The sequence below is a fragment of the Poecilia mexicana genome, unplaced genomic scaffold, assembly GCF_051168715.1.
Source record: "Poecilia mexicana isolate PSO_F unplaced genomic scaffold, ASM5116871v1 scaffold_15, whole genome shotgun sequence".
NCBI classification, from domain to species: domain Eukaryota; kingdom Metazoa; phylum Chordata; class Actinopteri; order Cyprinodontiformes; family Poeciliidae; genus Poecilia; species Poecilia mexicana.
In genome coordinates, this window is record NW_028263384.1 from 3,334,151 (window position 1) to 3,351,535 (window position 17,385).

At 39.9% G+C, this 17,385-nt stretch overlaps 1 long non-coding RNA gene across 1 annotated transcript; it reads right to left on the reverse strand.

Moving 5' to 3' along the window:
• Nucleotides 1–15,211: 15,211 nt before the first annotated feature.
• Nucleotides 15,212–15,902, reverse strand: LOC148155245 (uncharacterized). The gene is made up of 2 exons (XR_015765447.1): nucleotides 15,622–15,902; nucleotides 15,212–15,536 (listed from the first exon to the last, which is right to left on the reverse strand). It is a non-coding gene; the product is annotated as an uncharacterized LOC148155245 (long non-coding RNA).
• Nucleotides 15,903–17,385: the final 1,483 nt, after the last annotated feature.

The following is a 17,385-nucleotide window of genomic DNA, read 5'->3' on the forward strand; positions in this document are numbered from 1 at the left end:
TGAGTAACTGCTATTCTACCTGTATGTCATGCATCAAAATGCTTTCTTTTTTTTTTTTTGTCTTTTACATTTATAAGAAGAAGCTATATGTTTACATTGAAATGTTATTCATATTGGATGCATCATACCAACAGTATTTAAAGTCAAAGCTTTTTATGAGATCTTCAATTAAAGAGATCATGGAAATCCCTTTGGAATAAGGTCATTATAATCTACTGACATATGTTGAGCCTATTATAGGACTATAAAACATAAACTTTCTAAATAAGACCATAAAGCAGTGTTAGGCCTTCATGACCTGTTTGTTTCACTCCCATGAACACAGCATATTATTGTGGCTAGCTACTAATTAGACACTGTTAATACTCTCATTCATCACTATCAGGGTTGCAAACAGCATTACAGTGAGTGTATGCGTGTTTGTGTGAACGTGTAGTTTTATTTACCAAGTGTGGACAAAAAAATCAAATGAGGTTAATGGGCCTTGCTTATGCACAGCTCATTTGTATTGGTATGCTTTACCACAACACTTCTGACTGTCCATATGTTCACAAACATTTTATTTTTAGGTAGTTATACCCAATTAGGGCAGAATGAAACAATGGGTCAGCTGGCTTCTTTAACTTAGATGCAGCGAAGCCGAAGATAGCCCATGATCACACATCAAGGTTGAGCTGAAATACACCCACTGACACGACAGTAGAGGGAGGCAAGCAGAGTGAGATATTGATGAGAAAATATTGGAGGGAACTGAGGTGGAAAGCTGTGAAGCCCAAATACTAAGCACCAACATTGAATGTGACTGAATTCAGAAGAGCTTAATGCTCTGAGGACAGTGGAAAACCTCCTTTCTGTATATTTCATCATAAAGCCCAATTAGTATGTCCACTCTCCTGAAGTGGTAGGCAAGGTAGAACTGGTGAAATATGTGACATCAAAATTGATTTTGCGACCAAGTGGCTGAGGGCAGCTTTTGTTTTCATTTAGGGGTCCAGTGGGCTTGTAACTAAAAAGGTCACCCCTTGTTAGCCATGGCAGGAAAACTCAGGACAAGAGAGAGTAATAGTTCATTTTCTAGATTTGGCATGATCTGAGTCACTCACGTATGGAGTGAAAATAGTTTCAAAATACCTGTGTGTATAATACTGAATTTGTAATCTGTGTAAGAATCTTTGTGTATAACTTTGGATAGTTGTGCAGGGTTTCCCCCAGAAAACTTGCTAAGCCTGGTGGTCGGGATGCCGAGGCGGTCCACCGGCGGTCCAACATGTTTTTGTATTAAAAGATGTTAAGGTGACAGGAAATTTTAAAATATCACCCGGTAATTATACGTTACGGGAAAACATTGACAGTGAAACATTAAAACCCACAACTAGTCTTAAAAACAACAAATATGCATAAACAAATATGAAGAAATTACGAATACAAAACAAAAGTACACACACACACACACACACACACACACAATTACAATTTCTAAAAATGTTAAATTTCTTCATAATTTTTTTTTTAACATCTACCTCACAAATCTTATTAGGAATTCAAACCTTCTCCTACGCCTACAAATGTTAAATAAATAACACGAGTCGCCTGATACACACACGAAACTGCATTTACACACAGATCCGGTTATGAGTGCACGAGGATTTTTGAGACTCATTTCACGCTTCCAACAGCCTCAGATTTGTGCACAAGTGGTGCATTTAAATGTTGGTGGAAAGTTGGGTCATCGGATTTTTATGAGGCAAATGGGCCAAAACTTATAAACCCTCTTACATGTATTATCAAACTCTCTCACACACTACAAACTCTCTTACTGAGTTTGATTGCAATGGAAGTTAACTTAAAATCTCAGTTTCTGATTGGACCCCAGGCAGGAAAAGGAGGGTTTTCACGGACAGAAAAATAACTGAGCGGCAACAACTCACTGAGGCAATGAATATTTTAAATAACATCGTTAATGCTCCTACAGTAGCATCAGCATTATCAGAAGTTTTAGATAGAAGCCGACAATCAGCATCAGAACCCCCCCATCTATCGATGTGGTAAAGCTAGCCGCCTCTTCGGAAATGGCAGTAAAGCCAGTCTGGACTCGATTTTAATGGGTGCGACGGCAGAAATTACGGCGCCCTCCTTTCAAAATAAAAGCACACCTCCGGTTTATGTTTGAGACACACTTTAAGCTTCTTTCCAGTAGCTATAAAAGTTTAAAGCTTTGTGTTAATTCATTTAGTAAAGGAAATTATGTATTTGAAAATGAATTTAAATATATTGTGTGGGGAAAAAAATCCTGTAAACCACATATGTGCAACCTCAGTCAAAATTGGTGACATTTGACCGACATAAAGTCTTTCTGATTCCATAAACAGTATGTTACCAGAGACTTCTCTCAATTCAGGGTGACACATAGACACCTGTACTAGACACCCAGCAAATGTCATCCTGATTTGATGTCTAATTTCTGTCCTCAGAAGTAAGTAGAAGCTAAACCTCCATGCTCTGATTATGAGAAATGTCTCATAATAAATAATGATAATGAGTAATTATAAATAATTTCAGATTATGTTTTATATCTCTGGTAGTTTGATACTCTGTCCTCATATTTTTCTGCTTGCGGGAGCTAATGTCTGTGTGAGCTGTACTACTTTAGCTGTTGGCAGATAAGTCCATGTATCTTTAGTGTCACACGTCAGCACAGTTTAAGAGAGTATTTTTGATCCATTAAAATTATCTACATAGTGGTTCTTACAGTATCTGTTCTGCCTCTTTGTGTGTTCCAATCAAATTCCAATGTTTCCTGATTGATATTTGTGTAGTTTGTGAAATATTCTGATTTGCCTTCACTAGGTGAATATAATTAAGTGAAATAAATTGCCTTTCTATTTTAATTAATTAATTCTAACAGCTAAAGTACAGTGACAAACGTTCAGAGGATAAAAACTCTAGACTCAGAAAAAAAATCAAATAACCAAATGACCAGGCTTTCCACCTGCATTTAACTGCTCCACTTACGAATATGAGGCTGTTGGAAGCATGAAATGAGTCTCAAAAATCCTTGTGCACTCGTAACCGGATCTGAGCGTAAATGCAGTTTTGTCTGTGTGTATCGAGCGACGCGTGCGTATGTAACAGTTATGGGCTAGGCAGCTAACTGCGATATCAGAAACCGGTTCTTTGAGGAGCCTGAAGTGTGAATGAAAACACAAGGAAACTGTTTTAGTTAGTGTTTCGTGCCAATGTATTGAATTTTTTTTTTTTTTGGAACAGGGAAAAACATAAGGGGAGAAAAAAACAAACAAACAAAACAATTACAAATGCACAGTGAGAGACAATTCAAAATAAATGCAAAGATCATAGAGTTCTTTTCCTTTAGCTCGCCATCCTTTGGTTCAGAAGAGGATCTGATCCATCATATAAAAAAAACCCGACCTAAAAGGCCAGAAAACCCATTAAGTATGTTATCAATGTACAAACATACAAATACAATATTAAATGCAATTATTAAATATCTAATAATTAAACATTTCATTTCAATTAGGTTAAATTAACCATAATTTAAATAAAAAAAGAATAATAATTTCAAACTAATCAATTAAGGTTAAACTTGAAAAGTTGAAATCAAAGTTAACTTCCAAAATATCAAAGAAAATAAATTAACTCAAATACTCAAGCAGTGTGAGGAAAAGAAATTAAATAAATATACTGCGCAATATCAATTTAAAATGTAAATGTAGCTACATCCTATTTTATACGTTTCATTTCAAAAGTGCCAAAACACACACAATACCAGCAGTTTAGTTACCTTAAAGCAGGGAGTGGGGCGCACCCAACAGCGATCAGCTGTGACAGCCCATGTACAACGGCAACTGTTCTAACAAAACAATGCTCCAATGAGCAATCAAGCAGAACTGGATGCTAAACAGATACTGCTATGCTATGAACAAAACTCACCAAGAGTGCAAATCAGTAGTTTCAGAGATTTGGGTTGAATTTCCAGGGTAAAATTATCAGCAGGACGCCAACAGCCAGCCACAATCACAGTGAACAGGTGATGTTGTTTAACCTGGCCGGAGGCGGGGCGGAGGCGGGGCTTTAAATAAGTTGAGGAGTTTGGGGAAAACAGGAAGTGGGCCCGCAAAAATAAAAGTCTTAATTGACTAACTGCGGGTTACACGTACGTAAACATTTGTAGGCATAAGAGAAGGTCTGAAATCGTAATTATCAGATTTGTGAGGTTGAAGTTAAAAAATGTATGTGTAGAAATCAGTGTTGTAGTACTCGAGATCGGTCTTGGTCTCGAGACCGGTCTCGAGACCATTTATTGATGGTCTCGGACTCGACCGCATTTGGTCTCGGTCTTGTCTCGGTCTTGGGCGCTGAGGACTCGGCATTTTATTTCAAGACCAGTTGAGACCGCAACTGTGAAAATATCACTAAACGTACAGCATACTCTCCACTTTATTTAACATCTTTGTTTTCACTGGATGCAAAACGCACCAATTAAAATCCAACCAATAACGTGTTTCTGTTACTCCCCCTCCCCTCCCCTCCCCTCCCCATCTTTCACTCACACGCGGCGCTCCAAGACATGCGCATTTGTTTTCTCTAAGCGGCTGAAGATGTCTATCTAATCGTCAGTAATGGAATAGCGCTGCATAAATCATAAGAAATCCGATGGCCACAGCTAACTCAGCAGCGCTTCACTTTCACAGACGGTGGAGACAACGTCTAACTTTTTTTGTCACTTAGAAAAGTAGCTCAAAGAAAGGTAAGCTCTGTTGACGTGATGTTAGCAAAGCTAGCTGTACAGAGACATGTTATTTGTGATGAAAAAAAGTTGTCACTCACTGCGCTGAATTATTGTGGGGAGGTGTTGACTGACTTGTCGCATATATGGGACAACGCTGTGTCCAAAAGTCTGCAACACAGTGATGTGACATTCAGGAACAGTACGATTAATCTGCTCATCTCTTTACTTATTAGATAGGACTGGAGTGTCGCTGAGAGCCATTGTTCTATCAGATAGCCATACGCTGTCAGGATAGCATACATGCAGTGAGTAGCATGTCCGCGCGTGCGCATTAAGAAGTCCGACCGTCAGTGGAGTTGTCAGTTCAGCAGAGGCAACAAGTTATGACGAAAATAAGTCATTAAATTGTTTATAATATGATAACTAGATAGACATGCGTTGTCGTGGTTTCAAAGTGTATTTAAAGCAGAGTCTAGTTGCAGCTGCAGTCAACTACAACACACGCCCATGTAAAACTCATTAACCTACTTATTTAACCGCTAAGTCAGGATGCCATACAGCTGTTAATAACAAAGTGTATGATGATCTACGTCATGATTCTATGTTGCTGATTAAATAAAATCATATGGTAATGACAACGTATACATGTCTGAGCTAAGCATATGACTATCTGACAATGTATGCTCAACTAACAGAACACTGTCGTTCTATCAGATTACCGTACGCTGTCAGAATAGCATACATGCAGTGAGTACCATGCCTGCACATGCGCATTAAGAAGTCCGACAGTCAGAGGAGTTGTCAGTTCACCATACGCAGCAAGTTCTGATGAAAATAAGTAATTAAATTGTTTTCAATGATAACTATATAGATATACATGCATTGTCGTGTGTATTTAAAGCAAGGTCTGGCTACAGCTGCAGTCAACTACAACACACGCCCGTGTAAAACTCATTAACCTACTTGACCGCTAAGTCAGGATGCCATACAAGTGTTAAAGTGTATGATGATCTATGTCATGATTCTATGTTGCTAATTAAATAAAATGATATAGTAATGACGTGTCTGACAGATATAGCCGTGAGTTCGTTCTAAGCGTATGACGATCTGACAGTGTATGCTGACCTGACGGAACACTCTTCTTTGTTCTTGTAATGCTCTGCATACACTACAGTACCTATCATTATTTTTATTTAATTATGTACATTGATATTTTTTTAATTAACAAATAAAACACAAGAATGAAAGAGCACGCAGAGCATGCACATTACTCTTTCATTGTTTTCGTTCAAAGTGGCAGCTGTAATATGTGCCATGGTGTCAGACTACCTGGCTTCATGTAGTGGGAGAGAGGGTGAGAACAGTCACGATGAGCGTCTTATGGATGGTTGCTTCTTGCTTGTTGCTCCTTGGTCAGTATTCATAGTTGAGCGTTATTTGCCATCTGGGCATTGCCTCAATTGCTATGTTAAATGGTAAAGAGAGTGGTGGTTTCTGACATGAGCAATATAGGCAAATGCCCACGGCGTTATCTTTTTAGGGATGGCACCAGACCACCGCAGATTGTAGCACAGAGATGGTAAAATTTATCAAGTATTTAATATCTAAGTGTTTTTATGGGAATACGGATCTTTCAGATCAGTTTGAGAAGCAATTTTGATCATATTTCACATTTTATCGTGTCGTATAGCGCAGGGCGCTGATGTTGGTCTTGACTGGGTCTCGGACCCTAAAAGTCTTGGTCTTGTCTCGGTCTCGATACACTCTGGTCTTGTCTTGTCTTGGTCTCGGGTTAGGTGGTCTTGACCACAACACTGGTAGAAATGTAACGTTTGTAGAATTTTTGTGTGTGTACACTTTTATTTTGTATTCAAAATTTCTTAATATTTGTGTGTGCATTTGACCACATATTTACACGTATCTGGAGTTTATTTTTCCGACTTACAAATCATGTTTCACAAATACAACTATCCAAAGTGAACTATCCAAATCATCATTGTATTTTTCAGAAAAGGGTTCGTTTGCTTAATAAGCTTCTTCCTGTCCGATGAGCACATGTAAAAGTTTATAGGAATAGAAATCCACTGGAATTGAATTTTGACCCATGTTGTGGGCAATGAGGTAGTGAAATAAAATATGGCTGCCCTGATCTGAGCAGCCCAGAAATACCATAACATGTTTGGTAGCAGGGATTTAAAGTTTACAGGGCCGCAGCTCTGGAAGTCTAGTGTGACAGACTCCTGCTTTACATGGGCAAGAAGGGGATCCAAGAGTCAGCTTCCATCCAAAAAGTGACACCATTCAGGACTGTAATAATGTTTAATACTCTGGAGAAGAAAAGAACCAAAAAGAAAGAATAAAATGTTTTCCCACCAGGAGATCAATGCCATCTTTGTATCCTTGCAGTCCCTGAGAGAGAAATTATCTACGCTGGTAAAACAGCAGATTTTCCCTCAGTGCATTTCTGCAAACCTAGCTTTGTTATTGTTTTTCTACTTCTGCCCATAATCTGACTTTCTGGGTTTCATGCAGACAGCCACAGAGAACCTTACAGACCATACTGTGTTGGCATTGATAGCAAAATGTATGTCACAAAAGCATTCGCTGTTCATAGAACAGTAGAGCGGACTTGGAGCCACGAATTAGACATTATGTTCATTGATATAAACCGTTTGGGGCATCTGGAAGAAAGGCTATCTGGGAAAAAAGAAAACATGTTCTTCTCTCTTACTCAAAATATTGTCAAAAACAAAAAGTGAGCTCAAAACCTTCTCCGAGGGCAACTTTGGTATTTTATCTTCAAACTTTTCCCTCACTATGTCTCATTTAAGATTAATTAAATTATATTTTCCTAGTTCAGATCGAACCTCTTTCTGACCTATGAACAACTCCCTCTCTGAAGTGCCTGTGTGCAAAAATAACGACTGATGTGTATTATGTCTAAGGATGAAAAGAGAAAAAGACTTTACTTGTCCAACACTTAAACTGCTCATTATTCATTCCTGTCTTAATGAACAATAAAGCTCGACAAGGAAGCGATGAAATAAATGTTTTTAACTTTCCTTTCAGCCTTTGTTTAACAGCTCCAATCCCTGATCACAAAAGGTAAATCTGCACCGCTTCATTACCTTTTTTACGACAGACGTTTTAATCTTTAATGACTCTCCCATGACCATAATGGAAGTGTATGCTGCACCACAAATAAGCTTTGCAAGTCTTCACTAAATTTTCCTGATACGAGTCTTGATATTTTGCCTGTACAACAGAAGCCTAAAACGCAGAAGATTTGACAATTATAATCGTTGAAGTTTAGATCCACTGATTGTTTTGATGTCTGAGATATCTGTTTTAATAATAAAGTCAGAGAAATGCATAGAGAATTAGACAGCATACCAATGTACTTTTTTTTCTCAGCTACGTAACAAAGCAGCAGAAAGCTCCTAAAACTAGACTCCTGAATTTTTATTTTCTCCAAATTCTCACAGTAATAAATCAGAATCGTCCCATGAAAATTGTATAAAAAATATTTACCTAAAAAAAGGAAAACAATGGAAACCTGCTTGTGGAGAGATTCCCAAACTGTGTGTCATTGCAGTGGGGGGGGGGGGGCGCGGGAAGCCGTCTGGATGAAAAAAACAAAACATGAACACTGTATGCGCTGGGTTTTGACCTTAGAATGGCCAACTCTCTGTTATCCCTATGTCAATTTGATACAGTAGAGGCTTCCACACTTCCCATATTTGTGTCCTCTGTCACTTTTATCAGCAGTTAAAACTGTTTAATCCGTTAACATGTTGTAACCTGTTTTTCCGAGCCGCCTTTAAACGCAACATTAGCGCTACGATGCTCGCGCTGGGTTTACACCTGTGAAGGAGACCTGCTGCTGCTGTGCAGAGCTACGTAGGTTTGTGTTAGAATCACGGCAGCAAACCAGCAAAACGCAAAGAACTTTTCACAGTTTTTCCCTCCAAACTAACCGACTGAGTTGAGTAAAGCTGTTGGATGCAGGTAATGTTAGCTAAAAGATGACTAGCTAATATCAATACAGAACCTTAAGCTTAACAAGTACCTTGTAGGCTACCGATGTTGGTGTCTATTTTCAGCTACGTACATTCATCTAACCCCCCCCCCTCCCACACACACACACACACACACACACACACACACACACACACACACACACACACACACACACACATCGTTTCAACCAGACAGGTAAAAATAGAATAAAACTTAAAGGCCTGAAGGAAAGTGGGGGAACTTAAGGCTATATTAAGATATTACTCCATAGTCTGACTCTAGCAGTAAATTATGAGGACTTTGCAGAGTATTTTAGATCTGATTTCTGCAGCTTAAAGTGAATAATTAAATAGGCAGTGCCACTTTTCAACCAAAAATAAACCAAGTGGCAAAATCAACCTATGAATCTATTCCTTGTAGTGTTGAGGTTTCTTTCTAAATTCTTCCATTTTTGCTCCCATTTATTCCAATCAAAGCTCAGTGGAACAGTCCATTACGTTGTGTGCTGTGTCTGAGTATGTGCATGGCTGTGTGCTGACACACAGGAGGGGAAAGGGAAAGGGAGGTAATGGCCCTTGCTAATGCACTACTTGCTTGTAACAGTGTGTTATCCACTGCTTGAGCCTCACAGCCTCCAGCTTCAGACTAACAACAAATACACTGATTGAAGATCACAGCTATCACAAAAGTTTGTCTTGCCTTTTGTGATTGGAAATGTCAAGTTTAGCTAAAGCTCAGCTCATGCCAGTATGCATAACCTTAAAATGTACTGCTTCTCTTGCAGTAGAATATGGACTGGACACTTGAACAGTTCACTGGTCTTGGTGAAGCAAGCCACCTAACGCAGTACCTGCAAGAAAGGGGAACGGCTGCCTGCTGTAAAAAATCAGTGGGTGCACTGTGCAGCCGTGAGTGCACCCGCTAATCAGCCATGACTGATTAGTTTTTAAAGGAACAGTCTAAAACATGACTTAATCATTTAATAAATAGCTTTTTTCCCCATTTCATATTGTTTCCGAACTGTTCGTGAGAGCAGGGGTGCAATACGTCGATCGTGGAAGGTTTTGAGTCAATCTCGGTGGTAGGTGACAAACTGAACGCCGTCAGAACGCCGAGACCAGCACGTCCTCCTCTGACTCCTTATCAAAACGTTTGTAACTTTATTAAAGAACAAATAAAAAATAAATAAAAAATCAGTCTCAGTAAATCTCAGTGATTGTTGTTTCAACAAGGTGTTGCGCAATTCTGTGCGTTTTGGTTCCATTACCAAAATAATGAGCAGAGCAGGAGTTTAAAATTAACTAAGCCACCGCTGTGTTCAGGGGAGTGCTTATTAATGATTGTAAAATAAATATCAAGCCTGAAAACCTAATATGGTAACGGACTGAATGTCAAACGATGGTTTGTGGTGAGGATATGGACACAGGCAGACCCAGGATGTATGTGAAAATGATGAGTTTAATGATGATTTCCAAGGAACGGAACAGCACGGAGAAACAGGCGACATACGACAACATTAGACAAGGATCCGACGAGAGACAAGGACAACAGGTGGTGTTAAGGAAGAATAATATCTATAATAGTTAACTTTGGAAAAAAGTTGGCTCTCTCACTTCCTTTAGATCCCAGGTCCTCTCGGCGGGCCACGTGTAGCCACAAGGAAAACAACAATGCGTGTTGACGTCACAGAATTACAGAGTTTAATCCAATATAAGACAATGCATAGCTTAAAAGTAAGACAATGCACAAACTTACACCAGAAACTGCAGAACAATGGAGACATACATTCATTTACCTCACAGACTTGGAAAAGAAAGCAAAGACGTGCAAAGACATCTTTGGAGAGTTGCAAGAGCAAATCTAATGTGTTACTTCTGTGTAGAAAGTTTTATCCTCTTGTATTTAATTTATTCAAATAAGGCGTATCTTTGCTCATCCAACCAGGAGCTGTCTCTGACCCTCTCTCAAGCCAGAAACCCCTGCCGTGTTTACGGCCTTTCACAGATGAGTGTGAAAAGCTACAACTTCCACTGTATTGTTTTCTCACAGACAAAAGGCAGTTCAAACGATCCTAGCAAACCATCTGCTGTAACTACAGTTAAAATAAAGGTCAATAGGCCAGAATAAGTTACTGATTTAAAACCACAATTTAGGCCATTTGAATCAAGACATGTTAAGTTTTAAAACTAGCTTATTTTAAATTTATTTTCTCAACAGTGGGTTAAAATACACACGGGGTAATCAAGGGGGTGAGACACACCTGGGAAACAATCAACGGGGAGGACAGGACAGAGACTCACAGGAAAACAGGACTGAACACAGGAAATCTCAAAAATAAACACACAGAAACACTGATCGTGACACTGAATTTTATGTTTTTAAAGTAATCTCTGCTCGGCTTGCGGAGCGCAGGCGGTTGCCACGGCAGTGGGTGTGCTTAAATGACAAAGAGAGATGGAGAATAAAAAGGTGCGAGTGGTTTTGAGTTGATCACCTGTTCAGGTTATTTTACCTTTGTTTACCTTTGTTGTTGAACGTTCAGAAACTACAGCGGCTGTAATGCGCCACAGCAAACTTGGACTAATTATCTCGTTCTTTGTGAGCACATGTCATTCACAACAAACATCAAACACGGTAAATATCTTTCATTAAGTATTTAACAAACTTATGGCTTCTATGATAATTATGTGAAATTACATTAATTGTCTAATATTTAAAAAAAATTGTTTGGGCATCTCGCTTTGAACTCAGAGTCTGAGAGGCTTTTCCTCTATGAAACTTTTTATTTTCCTTTTATTTATTGGAAATATTGATGTTGATGAGACTTTCTCCAAAATTATAACCTTTTTCAACCTTTATAGCTCCAGTGTTGAAAATGAGGCTCTAACATTCACAAATGACAGTGAAATAAAATCCAGTCCAACATCTGGTTTGAGGTGATTCCTCTGGATCCTGTTGGAGGAAAAATATCCCAACTTCAGAAGATGAGCTTTAACCTAACAGAGCTCTGAGGTTCCTCCTGTCGGTATGAGAGTCAGGGTGAGGAGGAGCCATGTTAGGAAGAGAAGTGGAAGCTGCAGGATCTTCAGAACAAACAGGTCATGATGCTGGGCTACTGATTATCCCTCTGTCTGGACACAGGATCAATAGAACCAGTTTAAAAACTAAAATTAATGGTTATATACCAGACATGGAAAACTGGGATGCACTCCATGCCATGATGTTCAGAATTTAGGTGTAATGGCTTCTTGTGGTGTCAACATTGCAGCCAGTGGGCTGAGGGAAATACAGCTTTTTTTTTTTTTTTGCAAGAGCTACCCAGCTTTTATCGCTTCGCAAAAACTTCACCAGCACAGAAACTCCAAAGCACACAAAGAAGCAACATTTTCCCAGCTGATATTTATCAAATAACAAATGATGATGGACAATATATTCACGCAGGTTATTCACCTACCTGCATGTACATATTGCCCATCATCATTTGTTTGGACTTTTTTGCGTCCTAAACAGAAACGGACAAATTTGCAGATTTAGAGAACAGAAGTCCTAAAACACCTGCCAAAAAATTACAAAGTCGCCTATTTGGGATTACTTTGGTTTTAAACGTGATAAAAGATGTAAACAGGATGCTACCAAAGTGGTTTGTTGCTTGCGCAGATTCAACAAAGGACTTAAGCATGACAAATCTACATGGTGATGTTTCACCCTCAGGTTGAAAACACTACACAGTCACCAGGTGTTACTCCACCATCAACAAACTCTGAAGAAGCTTTTCATCAAATACGTTCAAATATGAAAAGGACAGACCCAGATGGACTCGGTGCACCTCGGCTGTAAATATCTTTCAAAAGAAAATGCATGAAAAGCATTTCACATTGATGTCACAAATGGCAACCATAAACACACCTTCTGATCATGCCTACTGGAAATTGCCTATTTTTTAGTGGACTTTTGCTTGATTGCTCTCAGTCCAAGACAGCGTCTTTTGGCTTTGATCAAAAGCTGTTATTACCAGAACTAGGAGAGTTCCTCTTGAGCCAAAATACGTATTTTTAAAAATTCCTCATAAAAACAAAGAACCGGTGAAGAGCAGAGTCTGTCGTCAAGAGTTGATGAATTTGCTCAACCTTACTGAGTACAATGGGGTGATGTGGCTCTAGTGTAAAGTCTGGTATGACTAGAAGCTTGCCAAATAAATAGTCTTTTCTCTATCATTTGGACTGATTCAGCCTTACAGTAAGAGCAACATTGTTCAGCTGAGATAATCGCGACTAACTTGCCAACCATATTTTCGTAAGCTGTATATATGACACAAACGTCTGGTCTATCCTTGGGTAAAAATTCCAGAAGCCTGAAGGTGCCATATTCATTTGCTTAGACACCATGGAAATACCTAGCCATTCAGGAAGGAAGCAGGTTCTGTGTCAGACATGACGGTGAATCATGTCATGTCTGACATTCTAACTATTCTTTATTACCAGCCTGTCTTTTATTTGATTTCTGTCCTTTTTAGAGTTAGTGTGTTGAGTGTATCCTCACTGCAGGACATAGAAATACTATGAGTGTTTTCACATTTCACTCCTCCTGTTTTCAGAAACATTTTGCCTGATCCCAAATGTAAGCCACTGATCAGATTCATCTGAAGTGCTTACATTTAAAAAATATTAGTATTTAAAGTATTTGAGATGAGGGAGCTGAGTCAGTCACCATAGCCGCTTGATTGCTCTCAGTCCCAGCTTCATGACAAAAAAAACCAAACAATAACACGGAGATGATTAATATCTTTCAATGCACAATGAGGTATGGAGATGGAGATGAGTTGTTCCCTGATGTTAATGTCCTGAGCTTCCTGTTCCATTACTTAACAGCTTAAATTGATTCTGAGGTAGGAAAAAAAAGATCATTTCAGGAGAAAAGCGTAAAATAATGACAAAACATGTAACAAAACAAAAAACTAAGGGAACGTACGAGTTGAAATAAATATTGAGAAATACTAATATGCTTAATATTTTATATCAATGGGAATTCTTAGAGATTGGCTGGTAGTTAGTGTCCACAGATTTCTTCAATTCTCTTTAGATTTCTAGTCTGTGAGTTTCATGCTAGAGATTACATGTACTGAAACAGCGGCCTATTTCAAGTATTCTGGTTTGGTGCATTACCATCAGACAACATCTTCATGTGCTCTTTTCATCTTGTATTTTAAAGTAAAGTGCATATTTTGATGTTATGGATAATTAATGCACTGTTTATGGTTAGTCTATTGGAACACAAAATCTTTAGGTAAGATTTAACTGATGGAAGAGCAGGTTGATAAGACATGGTATGATCCCAGCGGTGAAACAGATCTTTCATGTAGAGTTGAGCTCAAAATAATTCATATCCCTGCTATATTTAAATTTGACTGTAGTTTTAATTAACCAGGAAATGTGATTCTGATTTAAAATAGGATGGGTGTCTGTCAAAGTGTTTTTATTCTAATTGAAAAAATAGCCTGTCAAAAATGATTTAGGCACTTAATAGTCAGTGGTAAAATATTTGTTGGCATTACAGCAACTAACACATTATTATTTTTGTTCAGCTTTTTGCATATTTTCACTTCTATTTTGACAATTCATCATGGCCTCCTTTTTATCACCGTAATCTTTAACTCATTCAACAGATTAAAAATCTGATTCCGGAAAGCTGGAATATTTCCTAAATGGGAATGCACTATATGTATGGTATACAGTAGAAATTATAGAAATTTGGCCTGTGATAGAGATCTGCAGTCTAACTGTTAACAGTGGTGCAGGTGCAAAAACGTTGATTATCTGGACCTAGTTTGGGTTTAACCTGCAGATGTGACAGTCGGACAATGGAGAAACCAGGGTTGTCCCATCAGACGACACTTTACTAAACTACACAAAACATCTTTTAAAAGAGCACTTATGTGTAGTCCGACCCCTGCCGGACTGCACAGAATAACCCACAGCGGTCTTCAGACAGTTGGGTCATTCAGACCCACTTGTTTTTTCAAATAATCAGAGCAGACAAATGTAATCTGCAAGGTGTGTAGGATAACAGTTCCTGCAAAGGGAGGAAATACAAGCATTATGTTTTACCACCTAAAAACACACAAGCCATGCAGCCAACTTCAAGTTCCAGTCACAACACTGGGAAGAAAAATCAGGGTTTGACGCAGTCATCAATATGCTAAATACTATTTAATTATACAACCTATATAGGAGAAACAACTCCTCTAACATCCCATCATAAGTTTGTGACAGTCTCTTCCATGTGTTTTAATTGATGATGCTGTAACACGGGGGAAAGCACCCGGATTGTGACTGAGGACGTGGCCCTAAAGCCAACTGGTAGACTACTGAAATATCAAGTGGTCTAGAGTTTCCCAATTAATGATACCCAGGTAGGTCTGGCTGAGAATGAGGAAACAGAAATAGTATACAAAATATGTTTTATTTATACATTCTTTTACAATATTAAAAATAGACTTTATTATTCTAATTTAAAACGCAATAGGCTCAAAAACCCAGGACAACACTAGAAGCAATTGGAACCAAACGAATGCAAACCAGATTAGTAGAAATACAAAATAACACAAAATAATGTTAGGAAAAAAAGAAAAACAAATCCCGCATTGCCCCAACCCCGTCCTAAGGCTGTGCCCAACACGCTAATAAAAATAAGGAGCTATGCTGTTCTGGTTCTGCACGGTTTGTGGTTCTGAATGGTTTGTGGGAGCATAATAGGCAACAGCAGCAGTCTGCAATACCAAAAGAAAACAATGACACATCTGCTGACAATAATAGACAGGTAGAGTAATGACATGAAAAATCCATTTATCCTACCAGTATTAAGTGTCCACGATCCGAACACTCACAGCAACCCGATGAGCACGGCGCCAGCGCTCATCTGACCTGAGAGCCAACTCAACTAACGGACCAAACAAACACACACAGATTGGCGTGCACACCCGGTGCCTATATACGCTTAATGAGCCCGACAAGGCTGTGAACGGAAGTGACGGTGGGGAACGGGGCCTAGATGTGTTCAAAGGCCCAAACCACGGTGGGAATTTACAACCACTAGATGTAAACTACATCTTCCAATAAAACCACCCGGTTACATCCTACCCCCCCCCTCTATGAATCGGTGACCCACCGATTAAGTAAAACTATGACCAAGGTCGAAAAATGGCTGTAGCCATGCTGCTAACACCTGGAACCAGAGAAACAGCAGCCCCTCTGTCTTCACTCATAGCTGATCTTGGGAGATGCTGAGGATTGGAGTGCTTGCCTGCAGTTTTACGGGTGGACTTTCTAGGGGCAGCCCTAGTGCTCTGAGGAGTTTGCGAAGCTGACGGCACCTGAACAGGTGTTCGAGCTGGAGGCCTCTCTGATGGTTCTGGGACCACAGGCCTGGGTGGATTACCAACAGCCTATCGGCACACCAGCCAAGATCCCGACTCCACATCCTCCTCATCACTGTTCTCCTCCGGTGCTCTCGGTGGCCAATCATCATAGCAGGTCTCTGAAGGTGACAGGGCAGGCTTTATGGAGGTACGGTGCACTTGTCTAACAAGGTGAGGCTTATCAACTGGAGCAATTGAATATACAACACCACCTGAACTTGGCGCCCTCACAACTTTGTACACTGTAGACCCCCAGGCATCCTGGATCTTTCTGCGCCCTGGGCCAACATCACGCAGATACACTCTTTGTCCAACTTGAAGTGGCTCACACCGGACTTTCTCATCATGCCTCACTTTTCTCCTGTGGGCTGCCAACTCCACTCTGCCTTTAACAACATCAATGGCCACATTTAGGCGCCTCCTGTGCTCTGCCACCCAATCACACACTTTAGCTTCTGTGGGCTCAGGAAGATGGCCAAGCAGAAAATCCACTGGCAAGTGGGGCTCTTGTCCAAACATGAGGAAGTGAGGAGATTCACCAGTCGACTGATGGGAAGTGGTGTTATAGTGGAAGACCAGCTGTGGGAGATGTTCTGGCCAATTTCGCTTTTCATCTGGAGCTAGGGAGCGAAGCAGATTGAACATAGTTCGATTAAAACGTTCACATTGTCCATTTCCCTGCGGGTGGTAGGGTGTGGTGCGACTTTTCTGAACTCCATACGACTCACATAACTGTTGTACTAGGACACCTTCAAAGTTCCTCCCCTGGTCAGAGTGGATACGGGCCGGCACTCCAAAACGGTAAAACCACTCACGAACCAGGACCTTTGCCACTGTCGTCGCTTTCTGATCACGAGTAGGGATGGCTTGGGTGAACTTCGAAAATACATCCGTCATCACCATCACAAGCTCCCTTCCATCACGGGCTGGTTCCAAAAGTGTAAAATCGATGGCCAGCAGCTGATTTGGTCTTGAAGCAAGCAGGTGACCCATAGGAGCTCGAACTCTTGGCTGGGTGTTCTTAGCAAGGGTACACCTCTCACACTGTTGGCACCAATCCTTTACATCTTTATCCACTCCTGGCCAGAAACACCTCTGCTTCACCACATCAGTCGTCCTCTCGACCCCCTGGTGGCCATGATGTTGATGAAGCTCCTGCAACACCTCTGGTTTTAGACTCTCTGGGAGAAGAAACTGAAGA